At 41.8% G+C, this 21576-nt stretch overlaps 1 protein-coding gene across 1 annotated transcript in view; it reads left to right on the top strand.

The window, feature by feature from the left end:
* The window catches only part of pvalb6 (parvalbumin 6), a 58577-nt gene continuing 37001 nt past the window's right edge, over positions 1 to 21576 (top strand). The window contains exon 1 of the mRNA XM_085453688.1: positions 1 to 270. The gene's annotated coding sequence lies outside the window, so the exon portion shown is untranslated. The remainder of the gene's footprint in view (positions 271 to 21576) is intronic.

Genomic DNA, 21576 nt, shown 5'->3' with positions numbered 1-21576 from the left:
CTTCATCTCACCTCCAGCTAGCTAGGAGAATCCTGCTCCTCCTCCACTTGGATCGCTTCAGCCCGCCCCTCTAGTCCACTTTTTCCCTTCTCTCACTCTCTCTCTTTATACCTCTCACTCCCTCTCCTGTCTTGTCTCTCTTTCTCTCTCTTCCTCTCTGTCTGTCCTCCACTTCTTTTTTATCTGCCAGAAGCTCACAGAGGCTCGCTGCTCTATCTTCAACCACTGAAGATTCAGAAGCACTCCGGACGGAAGATCCTGTCACAGAAGGTAAGTGTCTACGCTTGTGTGTTTGTGTGTGTGTGAGTCTTTAGGCATTCACCCTACCCGCATCACCACCTTCCTCGGGATGCAGATGGGATGGTGAGAAGAAAGAAGGGTAAGAAAAAGATGGAGTGACAGATAGAAAAAATGTTGTGGAAAAAGCAAGTTGTGCAATAAATGGGAAAGTGGACAGGATAATTAAAAATATTTGGAAGAGGCAAACAGCTGTGGATGATGGTGAAGGTAATGGTGAAAGAGGGGGGATATTTCAATGCAGCAGTCACATCCAACTGCACCATCCAAAAAAAGATGAAAAGAGTCAGAGAGAGTTCAAGAAGAGGGAAAGAGTGATGCTGCAATATTAAAAACAACCAAAATAACCATAACATTAAAAATGAAACACAAAGAGAAAATGAGAGAAATATTTGAGCTTGTGGAGGAAAAAAAAATGAGAACGGGATGCTGTAGCAGCTGCATGCCTACAACACAGAGGTGCCTGCCTCCTCCTCTCCCGTAAAAATCCCATTCACAAACAGGACCTGAAAACAGGCGATGGTGATTGGTTCCCTGAGCGCTGTGTATGTGTGCTTTATTGTGTGTATGTGTGTGAGCATAGGATCGAAGGAAAGGAAGATATGGAGCAAGAGTGAGTGTGAGCAATGGAGAAAACACAGTGCATCCCCATGCGTGTGATGATTTGGAGTGAATGAATGTGCAGGGCGTGTGTGTGTGTCTGTTCTTGTACATTAACTGCACTGCCATAGTACATACTACACAATGCTGCAGAGGCATTGAGACAAACAGTGACACTGCATTATATATCTGTGGAAGCACTTTCTCACTGACACCACAGCCTCACAATGACAGACAGATGTGGTCACAGACTTGGGGTGGCAGTAATTTGCAACCAGACTTGAACTCTTCCTCTCTCCTTGCGTCATTCACATTGCCATTCCAGATTGTCATCCCTCTCCCCACCACTGTCACAATCTTCTCTGCCGCTGCCAACCCTTCGAGATTAACAGCTGTCCAAACACCAACGCTCTCATGACTCCCCAGTTCTGGCCAATTAGAGAGCGACATTTGTTTGCGGAGAGGGGGAGAGTCGGTTGCACTTCAAGTGGAAGGGGGTGATCAAAAATGGTTAAAAAAATGGATGGAGAAAACTTCAGATGCCTTCTTAGTGTAGAAGTGATAAATTGGACTGAAAAGGGAGGCGTACAGATAACGATAGGATCCCGTAGAGGCCAAGAGTCAAAGACAGAGGATCACCAAAGCAATTAAAATATATCTTCTGGTAACCATTTAAAGCCTGTGCAAAATTTGGGCTAAAGCGACAAGAAGATTTAATATCTATAATTCTGCAGTACTGATATGTTATTCTTGGACTTTATAATAAATTCTGTGTTCTGCCAAATACATAGAAAAAGGCAGATCACGAGCTTTGGGGCATGTAAGCCAAGCATGTCTAACATATTCACCAGTCCATCCATTATAAAGTTGGACGAAAGATATAAAACAGTATTGTCTTTTCACTGGTAGTTAGCTTTTTACCTTAAATTATAACTTTGCAGCTTGACTGAGACACTTACAAATTATCAAAGAGATATATAAATGTTTGTCATCTGCATATGATTTGGCATTATATAAATAAAACTGAATTGCGCTAAATGATTTATGACCACTTCCCTATTAGATGTAAAAGTCAGATGGTAGAATATATTTTTGTGATTTCATGGCAGCCCTGCATAGAGCCCTGTGGAATGTAAAATACCTACATATATAATTATGTCAGTTTTCGTCTTTAGGCTCGAGATATGAAACAAACCAAGACAAATTATAGGGACATACAATTTTGTGTCATCTGCATATACAAAAAGTGCATATGCAGACAAAAGAGAAGAGAAAATAGGGCCCAGATCAGACCCTGATGTGTACCACAGGTAATTTCTCTAGATGAGGAATTGGCCCTCCAAAAACCCCCATTTTAGAGTGACATTAACCTATAAAAACATTCTTTTTGCTCCAATATTTCAATAAAAAGGATAATATGAAAATACAGCCCTCTGTATCTGCCTCTTGCTCTCTCTCCATTCCTAAAACTCACACATCACACAACCCCATTAAACTTTGTCACCACTTCCCTATTAGCTATAAAAGTCAGACTCAGTGCATGGTAACATATCTTCTTGGGATTTCATGAGAGTTCAATGAATTAAAAAGCACAGGGCCCTGCGGAGTGTGAAATACCCAGGTGGGAAATAATGCTCTGTGGGAGGGATGCATGAGACGGGGTTGCAGGGTGTGTGTTAGAGAGAGAGAAACAGCTTCAAAAAGAGGGAGTGAATGTTTTTCTTATGTCACCGTGTTTGACAGGACAAGAAGATAAAAAGAGGGTGACAGGGGAAAGAAAAATAAAGATTGGTGTGTGGATCATTATATGTCTGTGTGTGTATGTGCGTGTGAAGCTACAGCAATGATGTGCATGCGCATTTAAGGACACGTCTTGAAAACTGCGGCACAGTATATCTAGTATATCTGTAATGCAATTTTGTCCGATTCCACGTTTCTTCAACTGCTGCCATTGCAATATTGTCTCTGTTTTAGGTACTAGTTTGAGGTACAAACTTGTTTATGTTTAGGTGCTAAAAACTTATTCTAAGGTTGTGAAAAGATTGTGATCTGTAACAAAAAATGCTCCTTCACAGCAGTAACCCTGACGAAACACGAGCTATGATCGACAGTCCCATCTCGCTAATGCCATGCGTTAAGCTCCGCTGCTTAAGGACACCTTGTGCTAAATGAGCCAAGCCAACAGCTTTGATAAAACACCATTAATTGTTGCCCCAGGAATAAGAACAGGCTGATTTAGGGAGGCACAGGGAACCAGTGTAGAAATTCCAAACCTTCAGTAGCAGATGCGCAGCAGTTGCGCTGATGCGTCACATTAACAGTATGACTGGGACATGAACGAGTGCAGTTATGTGTATATTGACAATGTGTGAACGAGGTGCTACCTGTTTAACAGTGACAGTTTGTTTTAGAAGACTGTGCTCAATTGTGTGGTAGAGTTACACACAGGATATATGAATGATGCCATTACTATATTAGCAAGAATATGGATGCTGATGTGCTGTCTAAATCGGCTTTGAAGTCTTAAAATATTATTAGATATGATGTTACGCTACTGACTTTTTAAACAGGAAATTGACAGGAAATTGAGGGACAGGAAATTGAGGGTGTGGTCAAAATGAGTAGGATTCATCCTGTGGTGGCTATAAAACTCTGTAATACATTTCATGGTAATCTATCCAATACTTTTCTATCATCTTTTACAGCCTCGGGTAAAGTGGTGGACTGATACACAGACAAACTGACATTAACATCCTTAGCGTACAAACAGACAAAGAAGCAGGAAACACATGACTGACATCAAAGTGCTCTTTGGTTTACAACAACTTTATTTTGTCAAGTGAATCCAAGTGAAACCATGCATAATAATAATAAAAAAAACCCTACTGCCTACTTATGGCTGCTGATGATTGTGTTCAGGGTTTTATTTTTTCCTGCGTATTGCTGAGGATGTGCTTTGGCCTACAATGCAAATCACAGTTTGCCTATCTTTTGTGCTCTGCTGCCCATTGTTGCTTCGCACATGTTGTGGAGACATGACTGTTAATGTGAGCAGGGAGGATGGAAGCCCATTGGCAGAGGGCTGAGTAGGGAAGGATAGTGGAGTAGCTGTTTCTGGAAGCGTGTGATAGCACATAAGAGAACATCATGAAATCAATAGTCAGAATGTGAGCAGTATATTGACGTTTCTTCTAGACATTTCTTTATTTATTATTTTTTATTGTTATTTTAAGCATCACTATCATCATTGTTCCTTATTTTTGGTGCTTTACTTCCTGAATATCTGTAAATCCGAACATTCTTCCACTGATCCTCCACATTCTTTCACTTCCTGTGATCCGCAGTATCTCGAGGATGAGACCTGACTACTGCCCATATGGTTACCCCGTCACCATGGTTTCTTAAGAGGTTGTCTGGATAATTAAAACACTATTCCAAGGAACGGAACAGAGGTCACGCAGAGAGAATTTGCATTTGAGCTGATTTCACGAAAAGCACAATTAACCCCCTGTTCAGAGGGCCCTCGTTGAACGGCGTTAATTAAAACACAGATTTTAATAAAGATGACTGAAGAAGAGGGAGTCACGTGGTTTTGCTGAAGAGATGGAAAAAAGGTCAACCGGGGTTCGGCATTTAGGAACAATTGATGTCCATTTTTTAAATTCTCACCCCTATCCAGTGTGTAATGCACACGGATACACAGAAACAGGGCCTGTAACGCTGGGCCAGTCATAGGTGACACAAAGACCCCCCATATACCCCAATGCACCCACAAACTAAGCAGTTGCATTTACACAGCACAGAGACACATTAACAAATGACCCTGTTATCATAATTGACCCGACAGAAGGCTGTGATAGGCGGAGCAGCTCGCTATACACTGGTGGGTTTTCTTTGCCAAGGTCAAGGACAGATGTTGTTTGTGGCGGTTGCGTTGGGAGAGAGCTTGATGGTTTCAATGATACGCAGGCTGATAATTAAAAGAAAATGTGCCCAATGCTGCCTGTTTACAGCTTATTATTGGGTGTGCTGGCCTGCAGACACACGTGTGTAGACGCTGCCGCGTGCGTATATGTGTGGCACTGTGACTGTGTGTGGACTGCACTGGTGCTGGAACAGAGCCACCTCCTAACAAAGACTTATGAGGCTGGAATGAACAGCTTGTATCGAAGCATCAGATGTTGCGGTTTGGCTAATATTTGAATAAGTGATGGGATTGTGGCAGTGCGCAGTTTACTGCCAGACAGTGCTCAGCTGCACACTGTGTGATTGTGTCAAGGTGTCACATGCTACCAGAGTGAACAGCATGGTGCAACAAGCGGCAAATTGCCCAGCAATACTGGAAACTTGCATTACTTTTAATGGTCCTGGCGTATATAGGGCCTCTTCCTCTTTGTTCTATCAGTGTAGCTCATCGTGTAGCTTTTCTCCATCCAAAGTAATGTCACTAAATCCACATAAAGTCACTATTTCTCCAAAGGCAAAGAAGGCTTTCCTTAAGGGAGCTCCAAAGGTAATTTGAGCAATTAAAAGGGTCGATGTGGACTTGTAAGGTCAGTCGGTGAGAGAAACTTGACTATTTTTAGTGGGGTCACGAAGTCTGTGCTAACTTTAGACCGTCACAGAGGTCAGTCCAGAGAAACAGTAGTCAGCCCACTTTCAATTAGAGTACCCATGACCTCTTAAATGAGATCATTAACAACCTGTTGGTCAGATGGGAGAAGGAGTGAGCAAAAATTGGATTGAGAGTTTTCTTATTATTTTAGTTGGGTCTTTTTTAAGAAAAGGAACATTAATAGGATGATGATGTGACCTATTTTGTCAAAGTCACTTAAAGCCTCCATCTATGGGGAGCCAAATCTTATCACACACACACACACACACACACACACACACACACACACACACACACACACACACATATATATATATATATATATATATATATATGAATATATATATATATGAATGCCGTGAGTCCTCAGGTTAAACATTCACCGTTCAACAAATGCACAGCAATTATTCAAATACAGCTTTGTAATTGGTTTAAATTTCAGGCACGTTCTGGCTGGTTTCACAATAATAAGGCTGAAATGAAACGAAAATGCTACTTTGGATTCAACGAATAGTTTGGAAATTACAGCTAAGTTATGATGAGGACTCGACATAAGCAGCAATGTGGAACTTTCGCTTCTTTGCTATTATTACACATCCTTCTATAAAAAGTAATTTTAGTAACTGGCTTTCTTATTTCTTCAAGAAAAGCAAAATTTAGCAGATCAACATCATATTGATTAAACAACAACAGCACCAACAGCATAAACACAATGAAAGCTGATCTCAAATACTCTCTAATGTGGAGAAAAAGTAGTTAAATGGAGGGATGGTTTTGCCACAAAGTAGTTGTGGCCTTGTAAAGGCCTGTTTATTTAGAACAATATCCATCAATCCCCATTTAATGTTAACATATACCAGGCCACATCTGGCCCCTTAGGAATAAAGCCAAGGATGCTGATGGTGCGTAAGTTTCCATTTATCACTTCTTCCTCTTACCTTCCTCCCCTTTCATCTGACCTTCATTTCCAATTCCCTGACGCTATATTCTGTTTAATCCAAAACCCTTATCCAATCATCCACCCCCTCTCTTCCCTGCTACCATCTCTGTGTTATCACCTGCTTTCCTGCTGGTTTATACTGAAATATAACTGTCGATGAGCCTGGTTGGCACCCAAGATAAATTTGACAAGAAGATGACAAATCTGCATTTTACCATTAGATCTCTTCTTCTGTACTGGTATTGTGTTTCTCATGCACTCAGAGACTGGACTGAATGATCCTTCAGATTGAACAGAGAGCATCATTTATCAACAAGGTCACTTAACACAAAAGTGTAACCCCCCCCCCCCTTTAGTCCCACAGGCTTTTAGTGCCATACTAGGAGAATATAGATCCACCTGGAGTTTATTGCATTGTCAGGTAAAGAGATTGAGACATTTTTATTTCATATGTAATAGAGTTCTGCTCAAGTTCATTGCTGTAGTTTTGTCAAAACCATTCGTGTATCGAGAGGTTCACATTTAACCGCAGAGGCTTAGTGTGGCTAAATGTGACCCTAATATTCATGAATATGTTCATAGAAATGTTCTTACATTCCTCTCTGAAGTAAGTGCACTGAAGTGATGAAATGTGTACACTTACCAGTGCTGTTCTTGGCCTTCATGTGCATACATCTAAATTGGTATCTGAAATCTGCCTTCAACCAGGACCCCATTTCTCTTACTGACCTTGAGGTTGAGGTTGTCAGCAAAGCAGTAAGCCTGGCTGTTCAAAAAACCCCCAGCAATAACCAGCATTGTGAAAATTGTGCCTCCTCTGAGAGATGCAAAAAACCCAACACATCTGGCATCAAATTTCATGTGAAAAGAAAACAAGTTTAAGGAAAAGAAGGAAGCAGGCGGAGGAAAAAGAGCACCTGATGTGTCAGGAAATGGCAATTATGAGGTTATGAGGAAACAGTTTGAAAGTTTGAAAACCAACTCATGTTTATTTTTGTCTTCCTATTGGTCACATCTAGTAGTGAAAGTGCTGCCTAGTAGAATATGTCATGTTAAATTTTACATGTAATCTAATTCTTTATTGATAGTGAACCATAGGACTAACGGTTGGCCTTGTTTTGTTTTAAAGCATTAAGAATGACCCACAAAAATCTATTAATATAGTTTAGTTTAAGGGTGTGGATTTACGCTTGGCCTTTGTCATTTGTGTGTACGCATGACCCGAGGGTCTCTATATCTGTTTGCAGAGTGCAAACAAATGCAGGAGTTTAATCCTGGATTTGTGTGTGAATTGGTCATATGCAATATTTAAGCACAGGTTAGTCAATGAGGTCGTATGACACTGTTAAGTCGTCTGTTAACATGGGGCGTAATATTATTAACCCAAACCAGCAATTAAAATGAAAGCTGGCTCAGTAGTTTGGGTGTATAAAGAGCAAATGAAAGCTAAATTCAAATAAAACTGAAAAAAAGTAAAAAAAAATGGAACAAAGAACAAAGCACAAAGCTCTCAAATGGGATATGAACCGCTGTGTTTTGGCTGACAAACATGAATCTTTGTGCATTCCTCTTAATGCCAGTGACTTCTGACAAAATGCTGGTGAGTGTGCTGAGTACACGTTGTCACATCCTGCACGTTGACTTTGATGTGTAAAATTGGTGGAGCCCCCTTCTACAAAGTAAAATTTCATTATAGTTAATTAATTGCCTTTGCCAAGCCCTGTTCTACTTTGTGTGATACCTAACTAAAACACCATTTGGCTTTATACGATGCATTTGAAACAGACCTGCCTTTTAATTAAAGACAAATATATTTCTAGGCTTTAAATACAGCAGTGTTTTCCCAGCAGGATTAACAAAGCCCCAAAACAGACAAAAACTCTCTCTGACAGCGTTCATGCCATAATGCACTTGTTCCTGAAACCCATTCACTTCCCTGTCATATTCAATCTGGCGACACAAGCCTGAGGCCTGTGGTATTATCAGAAAGAGGCACTAGGTTGAAGAGAAACAATGGTTTTGTCATATTTAACCAAGGACTGGACTCAAAAGGCAGGACTTGGAAACCGACTGCAGTTTCACCGGTTTTATTGCAATGATAAAAAGTGTAATTTATGGGCAGGTAAGTGATACTGGCAAGTGGAGGTTTCTCTAAAGGCAAAGGATAGGAGGCTCTGCCAGAGAGGAGGGGAGTGATTAGTGATGGCCAAGGTGAGTCAGAGATGATCTTGCAGATTTTGCAATTAAACTCTAAGACCTTTTTAGTTTCTTGAGCAGCTGATTCAGAGTGGGAAGCTGGCAGATGGATAGGTTTTCAGGAGGGTGGAGAGCGGGCAGGCAGGTAAGTGTAACTCGTCACAGGTGGAGTGGATGGCAGGGAAGCTCAGGTGAGTGGAACTGGATGTGTGAAACAATGTTCTTAATGAGACAGGAATCAAAGGAGCTGAACAATGGTTCAGTATTTCTGACTTAAACAAAAGAAAAAAACCTGAGAGAGTAGAGGTGACCGGATCGATTTAGCTCTCAACAGTATCACTACCGATGCTGGTATTGGCATCGCATATATACTTGTGCCAAAGCACTGATTTAAATTCTAGGTGTTTATTGATTTCCCTCCCTGCGGGTAGAACTCAGTTTCACTCTCTGTCTCTTGTCGCTGGAGAAACTGATCAGGAGGGCTAGCTCTGTGGTCGGCATGAAGCTGGACACTCTGGTGACAGTGGCAGAGAAAAGGACATTAAAGAAACTGATGGACATTATGGACAATGCTGGGCATCCTCTGCACACGGCCATAAACAACCAGAAGAGTCTGTTCAGTGACAGGTTGCTTCTCCCCAAGACAAGAACTAACAGACTTAAAAACTCCTTTGTCCCACACGCCATCAGACTGTTTAACTCCTCTCTGGAGGGGAGAGGGAGGGGAAACAGGAGGACAAAGGAGGGGGGAACAACTAAGCTGTAGTGCCTCTGCACCTCACTGTACAATACCTTGTGCAATACTTTTTGTAAATAGTCAACAGTGCAATAGACTCAATACTTGAAATGTGCAATTCACTTGTATTTTTATTTTTTATTCCTATTTATTCTATTTATCCCCTTTGTATATTTTATTTATATTTGTCTCTGTATTTATATGTGTGTGTGTGTGTGTGTGTGTGTGTGTGTGTGTGTGTGTGTGTATATATATATATATATATATAACAGTTCTGTAACTGTAACTTTGGTCGTTGCTGTGCTTTTTTTGGAAGTCGAATTTCCCAGAGGAACCCACCCGAGGGATTAATAAAGTTCTATCTTATCTTATCTTATCTTATCTTATCTTTATAAATGAATGCACATTTGCTTCAGTATATGGGAACACGCGTATTCTGTCCTCAACCACCAGCCTCGGGCACATTTTCTGTCTTGTCCATTTCCTCGTGTAAGAAGGCTGGCAAACAGGCCTGAGGTGATTCCAAAGTGTAGACCGAGTGTCTGAATGAGCACGAAGAGATGCAAGGGGTGAGAGCTGTGTGTGCGCTGTCCCAAGAGCGCTTTAGCGTGTGAGCAGTCGAGGGTGTGCTAGTATTGTTGGAACTGTTTGGGTTTTCTGCTGCAAGGTCAGTGGAGCTCTGCTGCTCCATCTTTTTTCCTTCTTGCAGCACTGCAGGAGCTGCTGTCAGTGATGGGGTGGGAGGTTTACGTGTGTGTGTGGGGGGGTGTCAGCTGCTGACCAGGCATTGCTGCCAGGGTAGGATACAGGGTAACATGTATAAACGGGCATCCATGCGCAAACTCATTCGTGCAGGGGAATATTGCTCAGTCATGGAGGTACAAATTCAAATGCATCCAAACACACCGTGCCACCAGCATCTAAAAAGTCTACTGTTGAGCACTTGACTTGCCACGTGTGTGGATAGCCATCCTTCTCCCTCTCTCACCCCTCTAACTGCATCATTATCCAACTGTGAGGATACACTGGGAGTCTATATTTAAGAAAAAAAACAACCCCACAAACGGGCAAACTCAAGCGCAATGCAGACTTGTGTGTCAATATACAAATCACCTGTGTAATGATGCACAAAATCAGGCAGAATTATATCATTCTGCAAAATGCATTTCTAATTTCTCCTCGCTGCAGTAAAGTCAAGCTATTGTTATGTTAGGAAGTGAGTGATGGTGCATTGTAGTACCTTCTCTGGCGTCAGAGCATGCCACTTTGCTGACTCAAGGTCAAATTCCCTCTTTAAAATAAAACCAAAAGAAAAAAGAAAAAAATCAGTCTACCAATGTGGGCGAATGCCCCCAGACACCTGCCTTTATGTCAAATACATTTAACCAGTCATCAAACTGTGACTTTAACAAGCCCTCCTCTCCTCGCTGCCCACCTCCCTGTCTCTCCTTCCCCCTCTCTGTTCACTCACATCACAGACATGGCCCAGAATACAAATTGTGTTTTTCTTTCTTTAATGCTAAGGAGAACGAGAGTTTGAGTGAAAGTGTCCAACCAAAGCTAAAAAAGAGGTGGCTGCAAGGCGTTAAAGCAACTCGTCAGACAAGAAAAAACAACGAGCGGACAAAGAAGTGAAGAGGAGGTGAGGTCGGGTGGGAGAGAAAAGTATAGGTAAATGGAGGATGTGTGAGCAGTTAGCGACAATGAAGAACGATACAAAGACGGAAAGGCAAAATGCAGATAGGAGGTGCTCCGTGAAAGCCAGGCAGCTGGAGAGACGTCAAAGAATTCAACTGTCTGCTCCGGCCTACGGCGCGAATTGCTGCCAAAATGTTGGGAAAACTGCACAGAGCTGCAGTTGGTGCGTTGATTCTTAATGCTCAGATGCAAAATATTGTTTAACAGGGCTTTGATTTCTCAGCGTCTACCTGAGAAACAATCAAAAGTTATTTAATAATAATGGCCGTTGATTTTGTCATAATGCATACCTGACTACTTAACCAAGCTTTCGGGTTAGGCCACAGAGCCTAAAGAAGTGCACATTTCTGCATGTCTTTTCACTGGATGGGTAAACTGAACTCCAAATGGAAAATCCAGCAAAGTGCCCGTTTCAGTTTACCCTCACCCCTGCTTTGCTTAGTCCGCCAGGGCACTGCAGCATGACACAGTGCATAGTTTTTCCTGCATGAACAAGCATCTGCCTGAAGTGCTTTTGAGGAGGACGCTGAAAGGGACTGCTCCTTACCGACAAGGACAAGAGTCGTGATATACAGACCGTGGCACTCATGAAGCAAGCCATAACTCTCGGTAAGGCAGGGTTGTCCTGCGCACATCACGGACAGTATGCAGTGAGTCAGGTCTCAGAGTCCATCAACCTTCATTAAAATCATCAGAAAGGGGTCTGCTGAGATCACGTGACCCGTCGGCAGGAATGCCAGCGTAGTTTTTAGCTCTGCACACATTGTCACTGTTTATCACTATCCTGTCATATAAATTAGTTATCTCGACGCCGATCCCACTATGGACACCTCTTCAACCAGAGACTCACGGAAAAGGGAGATTGCTCAGTCTCCCTTAAAGAAAAAGTTGGAGGGGCGCGACATCGACATCGAACGAGCGCATCGGGTGTACGACGGCCGCGATACTAATACCAAGAAGCCTCGCACCCTAATCTTCAGATTATTACGGTGGCAGGACAGATCGGCAATTCTCAAAGGGGCACGCAAAGCATACCCAGTGAAGCATGCCACCAACACCACTCTTCTTTTCTTCCCTGACTTCAGTCCGACTACAACAGCAAAGAGGAAGAGTTTCTCTCCTGTCATGAAGAAGGCTACGGCTATGGGCCTGGAACCATTCCTCATTTACCCCGCCGTGATGAAGATAGAGCACGGTGGTAAGAAGATGGCATTCGAATCCCCTCAACTGGCAGAAGATTTCATTAACTCCCTGCCGCGAAAGCTGAATCCTGCAACGCCGCAGTGTGTTGATGGGGCCCCCGCTTTTCCTCCCGATCTAAACAGCGCGGCCAACGACGCTGGCAATCAGCATGCAGGAGAAGGCAACTTAGTGGACATGAATGACTGAACGCCGGTTAGTTGACCTGTTTTAGTTGCAGCAGGCCTCAACTAGGTTGACAGCAGTATCACTTTCATGGGTTAAGGTTGGTTACATTTAATTTAGCGACTTGCTTCGCCCCTACCGGGGGTACTTTTTAAAATTTTTTTTTAATTTTTTATTATTTATTTTATTGTATTTTATCTTATCTTATTTTGTGTATGTATGCATGTGTATGTATGTATATGTGTATGTGTGTATATATGTATATGCATGTGTATGTGTATGTGTATGTGCATGTATGTATATATTTATATATATGTATTTTTTTTTTTTTTTTTTTAATTATTTATTTTACTTTTCTTTGAGCTTATCATGGTCACATATTTGCTGGCTGTTGTTACTGTACGTATATAAGATACATTTGTATTATTTTATTTTGTTTTTGTTGCAAATATTCATATTTTATATTCTTTTTTTTTTTTTTCTTCTCGCTAAATAAGATAATTTCACTCAGTCGGGAGGGTGTGGGATATACTTACCCACTTAATTTCCGTTGACTATGTGTGCACGTCTGACCCTCAAGTTTTTTGTGTTGGAGTGGAAGGACCGGTTACGAATCAATCAGAAGTTTGTGTTTTAGCAGACCTATGGAGGGAGCTCTGTGCGGTCTGCACCAGTTTTTGTATATAGTTTTTTCCTCCCCTGTCCCCTCCCTTGCAGACATATCTCTATGCAAAGTTATAATTCCAGTAGCATTAGTGAAACATTGCAGTACCTGGCAGGGGTATGGTGGCCTTGTATTTTACTACACACTGACGCTCCTCTCTTGCTATCTTCACATTGGGACCATTCTTGGACACTTGCCGTACCGATGCTACCATTGATTATTCTGTCACTTAACGTTAATGGTCTTAACTCCGCTATTAAGCGGACACGTGTCCTTGAGTACCTATACCGTAAAAACGCTGACATTGCTTTAATCCAAGAAACACATCTGAAACAAGGTGATGTGGCACGTTTTCAAAACAAACACTACAAACTACTAGCTTCGTCCTCTGCCCCAAATAAAACCAAGGGTGTCTGTATCTTGCTGAAGAGAAAATTCGACCTTACTACCAGGTATAGCACGAGTGATGAAAACGGCCGGCTGGCACTTGTAAGTGGCAGTATCTTAAACCATAAACTGGTATTCGTATCTGTATACTGTCCAAATGAGCCAGACAGGGACTTTTTTACTTATATTGCCAATACACTATTAGAATACAATGATTATTCCATAGTGTTGGGTGGAGACTTCAATGCTGTCGTCAACCCCGTTTTAGATAAATCTCATCCAGATGCAGTAGCTAATCTCTCATCTTCTCTGTTGAATACACTTATAAAAGATCTTAATCTCATCGACCTTTGGCGGATGCAGAATTTCGACATTAGGGATTATACATTCTTTTCTAATAGACATAAGACATTCTCTAGGATAGACTACGTTTTTGTTAGTCCTTCCTTAGTTTCAGGTGATACATCTATTTCTATTCAGCCAATCTTGATATCGGATCATTCAGCTTTGTTATGCTCTGTCGATCTGCCCAATTTAAAGAATAGGGCCCCCAGGTGGCGCTTTAATACGTCCCTATTAACAAACTCTACCTTTCTCAGCCTGCTTAAGCTCCAGCTGAAGGATTTTTTGGATATCAACGCTAATGAGGATATCGACCCACAAGTCTTATGGGAGACTACAAAATGTTTCATTCGTGGCTTTTCCATCTCATTCTCCTCCATGTTGGCAAAAACAAAACGTGCTCAGGTGTCCAATCTAGAAAATCAGGTGGAATCTTTACAGAATCTGCAAAAACTAAGCCGGTCAGACGATCAGTCTACACTCCTAGCTTCACTAAAAGAAGAATATGATGCAATAACCTTGTCCAAAGCAGAATTCATCTTGCATAGAACTAGACAGAAGTACTATTTTGAATCAGAGCGTCCTAGTCATTTGTTGGCACTTATGCTTAAAGAATGTGAAACAAGGGCACATATTCCAGCTATAACAGCTGCAAACGGTAAAATTACGACAAATCCCCAGTCCATTAACACCACTTTCTCGTCATTTTTTGTAAATCTGTATAAATCAGATATCAATTTTAAGGATACTATCTGTAATAACTTTCTCGAGAATCTGGATCTACCTCATATTCCACAAGCAGATCAGGATGAGCTAGAGGCCCCATTAACTCTAGATGAGCTGCATAGAGCGCTGAAAGACCTTAACAAAGGTAAATCACCTGGACTGGATGGCCTTCCGCCAGAACTATTTCTAGAACTTTGGGATACAATAGGCTCGCTCATGCTCGGCTCATTTAATTTTGCAATCCGGAACGGGTCTTTCCATAGAGACCAGAAAACAGCACTTATTACCCTTCTCTTAAAAAAGGGAAAGGACCCTCTTGAGTGCTCTAGTTTCAGACCGATATCTCTGCTCACAACTGATCTTAAAGTATTTGCAAAAGCTCTCGCATTGCGCCTGGAAAGAGTTATCCATGTTTTGGTCAATGCAGACCAGACAGGATTTATCCGAGGGCGGCTTGCATCTGATAACATAAGACGGCTGTTGCACATCATAGATGCCGCTAACAGCTATCAAAATCCATGTGCAGTATTTTCACTTGATGCAGAAAAAGCCTTTGATAGGCTAGAGTGGGACTATATGTGGATGGTATTAAAACACTTTGGGTTTAAGCAGAAATTTGTTGCTATGATTCAAACACTATATCACTCACCTCTTGCTAGTGTCTTAACAGGGGACCTGGTCTCTCCCCCTTTCACGCTGCAGCGTGGAACGAGGCAGGGTTGCCCTCTCTCTCCTCTCCTGTTCTGCCTCTCTCTAGAGCCCTTAGCACAAGCCATTAGACAGTCCACGATTTCTCCCATAAGAATTGGTGGTCATAATCATATCATATCTCTATATGCGGATGATATTATTCTGTTTTTGGACAACTATGAGACGTCCATCCATCCATTGATTAAAAACTTTGACCATTTCAGCTCTCTATCTGGCTACAAAATAAACTGGTCGAAATCTGCTTTGATGCCTTTGAACGATAAAGCTACGAAAGTTTCCTTACCCGGTTGTGTTCAGATCAAAAGCACTTTTACTTATCTGGGCATTTCAATTCATAATAGTATTCCAAAGATAATCAAGGAGAATTTTACTACTATGCTAAATAAGATCAAATCCGACTTTCAAAGATGGGACAATTTAAAAACTTCGCTTCAGGGTAGAATCAACACAGTAAAGATGAACATACTGCCACGGCTTAATTTCCTTTTTTTTATGTTGCCACTCTCTCCTCCTCTAACTTATTTTAAAGACATACACTCTGCGGTGTCTAAATTTATTTGGAATGGCAAAAGGCCTAGGATACGTTTGTCAACATTGCAGCGGCCCAAATTGTTTGGTGGCCTGGCAGTACCAAACTTTGAGTTTTATTACTGGTCATTCCAAATCAGGGCGCTTAGTACGTGGGTCAACCCAGAGACTACTACTGCGTGGAAAATGATCGAATCCGCCAAGGCAGCACCGCATAGACTACAAGATCTTCTGTTTGCTAATGTTCCCGCCAATACGCTCTACAACAACAACGAATTTGGACCTATTATTGCCAACTCTATACAGGTATGGAGGAAGATAGAACGGCGGCTGGGTGCTCCAGTTAAATTTTGTAAAAGCTCACCACTCTGGCATAATTTAAAATTACTATGTGGCAGCCGACCATTTGTTCAACCCTCTTGGTTCTCACTCGGGATAAACCTTTTTGATGATCTATTCAACGCCCAAGGCCTTTGCTCATTTCAGGACTTAAGGACACGTTTTTCTCTTCCTGCATCTTCTTACTTTGTATATCTGCAGCTCAGATCAGCTTTAAAAGCATACGGTGTCCCCTGGGACTCTCCTCTTCCCTCTCATCCCATGTTGGACTGGATCCTGCCTAAATCTGGCAGACCCTCTGTTTCCAAAATCTACAACAAATTAGCTGAACATGCTATGAAGTCCCTGCCCATTGAATCTATTTGGGTCAGGGAACTGGGAGAACTACAGGTTAATATAGACTGGGATACAGTGTGGTCTAATCTGAGTTTGACTTCTAAGAACCTGGCGCATCAATTAATTCATTTCAAAACCATACACAGAACATACATTACGCCCTATAGGAGGTTCCAGATGAAACTACAGGCTACGTATTACTGTCACATCTGCAATGATTCATCACCTGGCACGTTTTTGCACATGTTTTGGGACTGTCCTGTGGTATCCGATTTTTGGGTCTTTGTGAACTCTGTGTAATCTGAGGTACTGGAAGTTTTTTATGTTCCCAATCCTGGTCTTTGTCTCCTTAATGATACCTCTGAAATCTCCCTAAAACAAATGCAATGCAAAATGTTGTTCGCTGGATTTACATCCGCAAAGAAGACTATTACAAAGCAATGGTTCTGTCCTGACATTTGTATGGAATCATTCTGGAGACGATGTCTTCTCCGTGTTATTGGTTTTGAACATACCACAGCAAAATTAAATAAAGCTCGACCCACGACTGTTGACGCTTGGAAAATCTTCTCATCCAGAGTTATCTCCTGGAAGAGGCAATAATTGGTTTTAACTTTGTGTTTTTGTGTCTTTTCTTTGCTGTCCCTATGCCTTGTTTGCTAATGTTTGCTTTGCTACTGCAGTTTACAGTTGTGCTGTATATGTCTGTACCCCCCCCCCCCCCCCCCCAACCCCGTTTTAAATCAATAAAATGTTGCTCACAAAAAAAGAAAGGGGTCTGCTGCCACAATGGATCTCTCGCTCTGTCCGCTGGACGGACGTCTCGCAATGTTTCACCGAAGCTGTCTCTTCCCGTTTTTCCTCACCAACGTGGGGAACAGGCAGACAGATGAAGAGGGGAATCAGGACCCAAAGGCCGGGGATGCTTTTTGTTTGTGTGACTGTGCTTTATAATTTTTTTTATGTCTGTATAACCATGAAGGCCAAGTGCCTGGAAGAGGTCTGTGTCTGCATGAGTAAAAAAAGAGACACGTCTCTCATGACTCCCCCTGACCCTAGTTAGTCACGACTCAAACCATATTTGTGTTGTGTTGCCCTAAGTGCCACACCAGCTAGTATGCACACAAACTCTGTGGCGCATTCAACGTCTGTCTCATTTGATTAAAGGTTTTTCCTGCACAAAGCCCGGCCGAACTGGCCTCCATCACTTTAAAGGAGCCAAGGAAAAAAAAAGGACCCTTACATCATGCTGCTGTGAGCCAGCGAGGCATGACGAGGACTGCAGTATTTTCAGTGTGTGTGTGTGTCTGTGTGTCTGTGTGTGTGTGCACACCTGCCTTTAACAACACTACATTAAACTAATCAAGCCTCTCTAATATTCACTGACACAATCAGAGATAGATAGAAGTGGGTTTTCACTGTGAATCGTTCAGTTGAAGGTCACAGTAAACACTCCTCCACCTGGTTTCGCTTTTTTTAAATGGCTTCATCAGCCATATCCATCAATGCCACACAATGTGCGATAGCAGCATGATGTATAGTGCACTTTTACATTTCTGCCATGAAGAATCAAAGTAAACAAAGAAAAAATACTCATATCATAAAAGACAGCAGAATCGTTCCCAGAAAGACCGGAGGCTGCCATTGCCGATAAAGTTGTTTTAAGCTAGTCATATGAAAAAGACTGTATGCAGTCTTCAGAAAAACTAAGTCCACCTTTACTACTTCCATAGGAATTAAGAGGGCAAGTAGCAGCTAGATGCTGACAATCAAATTCACTTGATTAATTGAGCAGCAGCAAGTGTGAGCACCTCTGTAAAAGGAGAAGTTTTCTCAGTTTGCTGCACTGGGAGGATTCAGGTGTGTTAACACACACACACCACAGTCTTTCCAGAACCTCTCAGGAAAATCCCTCCAAGGTCAGACGGTACAATGCACAGAGAAATGGATAACAACACAAGAGCTACATCTCAGACTCTACAGGCCTCAGTTAGCGTGTTAAAGTTCATGATAGTATAATTAGATAAAAACTGAAGAAGTATGGCTTGTTTGGAGCTGGGGCTGCCTCTTGTCTCTAAAATGAACATGATCGCATGGCTTAGGTTAGCAAAGTTGGGTCTGAACAAATCACAATGTTCTTTGAACAGGCAAGACCAAAGTGGAGATTTCGGGCCTAAATGCACAGCTCCACATTTGGAAACTAAACACAGCATGCCAGCAAAACACCTCATACCAACTGTCAAGCACGGTGGTGGAGGGGTGATGATCTGGCCATGTTCTGCAGCCCCAGGAAACTGGGCATCTTGCAGCTACTGAGTCAAACGTGAGCTCCTCTGTACATCAAAGTATTCTAGTGTCAAACGTGAGGCCATCTGTCTGCAATCTGCCAATTGCTTCACTTTATCTGAATGATACCAAAAATGTAAGCAAGTATGGAAGTAAAGTTTATTTGTGGTGATTTTCACAGACATGTAAGGGCTGTAGAATAGACAAAAGACAAAAAAAGCTGGGAATGTAGGAAGCTTGAAAGGGTCTAAAAACTTTCTGAATGTACTCTGATTACGTCGGTTAGAGCTGTTTGCAAACGTGGGAGAGAGATTAATCTCAGAAGACCTGCTTCTTGAACTTTGTCATGCAATGACAGTGATTTAACTCTTGCAGTCAGTGGCTTGTCTGGGTCACCTACGAGTGTGTGCTTGTATGTCTCTTTGTATTTGTGTCTTGACTATAAATTATGCATGCATGTGCAGACTTCATACTCTATAAGAGGAAAATACATGGTTGGATTTTTAATCCTGTTAAAATGTGTGTGCGTGTGTGTGGGTGCATATGTGTTTTGGCTGCATCCGGACCTTCGGGGTCTTTGTCTTGCAATGCTGCTGAATAAAACAAGTGAACAAGACAGTAAAAAGGACGAGGCATTGCAGTACAGAGACAGGGGAGGGGAGATGGTGACACTGATCACAGAGACAACTAAAAAACACAGATTCCTGAGCACATGCTGGGAATGCTTCAACACTCCCTCAACTTAAGGATGGTTTTAGTTCATACAAGCCAAAAATAATAATCAGATCCACTTTGGATTTAGAAACTGCAGGACAAGCTGAAAACAGACAGCCATAATGTGCTGATGGTTCATGTGATACCCTTCTGTCCTTGCAATGGACATATTTAACACAGGGCACACTATATAAGATTCCATGTCAATTCAGAAGATGAGTCTGTCAATTTATTCTGACCGCTTTAGTGACACTACAGAGACAGGTCAGGAATGACTACTCAACTGTTGTGTATTATTACTATTTATCCATCCATCCATCCATTCATTTGCTTCCGCTTATCCTTTTCAGCGTCGTGGTCAGCTGGAGCCTATCCCAGCTGTCATAGGGCGAGAGGCGGGGTACACCCTGGACAGGTCGCTTGTCATGATCCTGGGTCTTTTGACCCAGCGTTTTAAGTTTGAGTTTATTTTGTTCATTAGGTTATCTAAGTTCATTTGGTTATTAGACTCCTTATGTTTTCTTCCCCTGTATTTAAGCTTCCCCTCACCCTTCGTGTTTCATGCTGCGTGTCTTATGTTATCAAGTTTGTATTATCATGCCTAAGTGTTTCTAGTTCTTATTATTTCCCCCTCGTGGTTCCAACCATGTTAAATCTCCCCTGCTCTTCATGCTTTTCATGTCTGTGTCTTACATTGTCAAGTTCTGGTTGTCGTGTCTAAGTCTGCATGTTTCCTGTTTTATTTTGAAAAGGGGTCTTGTGTTCTGTGCTCATGCGGTTAGTTTTACTCTTGCCTGTGCATCATTATGTTTATCCTAGTCAGCTGTTTCCTCATGTGTCTCCACTTCCCCTAATCACCTCCTGTGTATTTAAGTCCTCTGTTTTCAGTGTGTGATTGTCAGGTCGTCTGTTGTCCATGCCATGCCATGCCATGCCATGCCATGCCATGCCATGCCATGCCATGCCATGCCATGCCATGCCATGCCATGCCATGCCATGCTTCCAAGTTTCTTGTCTAGGTTTTTCTTATTGTTTGTTTAGATTCCCCAGTTTAGGTTTGTGTTAATTTTGCTTCAGTTTGCCTTGCCCTTTGTTTGTACCTTTTCTACCAGCCATATTAAACGGCTCACCTTTTGTTAACATTCAAGTTTTGTTCCCTGTTCCTTGGAGTCTGCATTTTGGGTCCTTTTTTTCAATTCATACAGTCTGCCCTCGCCAGACTGTGACATCGCTAGTCTGTCGCAGGGCTAACACACAGAGACAGACAACCATTCACACTCACATTCATTCCTATGGGCAATTTAGATTGATCAGTTAACCTATCCCCACTAACTGCATGCCTTTGGACTGTGGGAGGAACCCACACAAACATGGGGAGAACATGCAAACTCCACACAGAAAGACCCCCGGCCTGATGGTGGAATTGAACTCAGGACCTTCTTGCTGTGTGGCAACAGTGCTAACCACCGTGCTGCCTTATTGCTATTTAATCATATATTTTTCATGTATCATTATTTATATATTAATAATATTGATAAAATGTTACTATTTAGTCATATATTATTTTATTAATATTATTATCTAGGCAGGTCTAATCTAGACTTAAGTCTGCCTTAAGTTGTTGCACGTCTGCAAGCAGCTTTGTAACCCACAAACAAATCCAGCTTTTTTTCCTTTTTGTGCGAAGTCTGACTTAACCTCCTAGGACCTGGCGTCCACATATGTGGACATCACATTTTGGGTTATTTAGACCAAAATACTCAATTTCGCTCTACAAGGGCCTGATATCTACTTATGAGAACATTATACTGCTACTGTTCTATCAAAAATTTAAACAAATATCCTCATATGTGGCTCTCTTTTTTCTTAGAAACAAAAATTAGGTTAAAAAAACATCTGGTGATTCTTTGTTTTTACATTCATCAGGTCCCAATCAGCCCAAATATCAAAGAGAAATTAGAAATGCATGCCATGGAAGAGTTTGGGTCTTAGGAGGTTAATCACTGTCATCGCCATCGTGACAGATGCAACGTCTTTTTTGTATGGGCATCTTACTTCATATACTTCTTATACTTTTCATATATGAACATAAAATG

This window comes from Copadichromis virginalis, linkage group LG4 (assembly GCF_057382275.1).
Source record: "Copadichromis virginalis isolate Kocher_CV1m ecotype Utaka linkage group LG4, C_Virginalis_male_GT1.1, whole genome shotgun sequence".
NCBI lineage: Eukaryota > Metazoa > Chordata > Actinopteri > Cichliformes > Cichlidae > Copadichromis > Copadichromis virginalis.
Note: the sequence above shows the minus strand (reverse complement) of the source record. Positions and strands in the feature narration are given on the sequence as shown.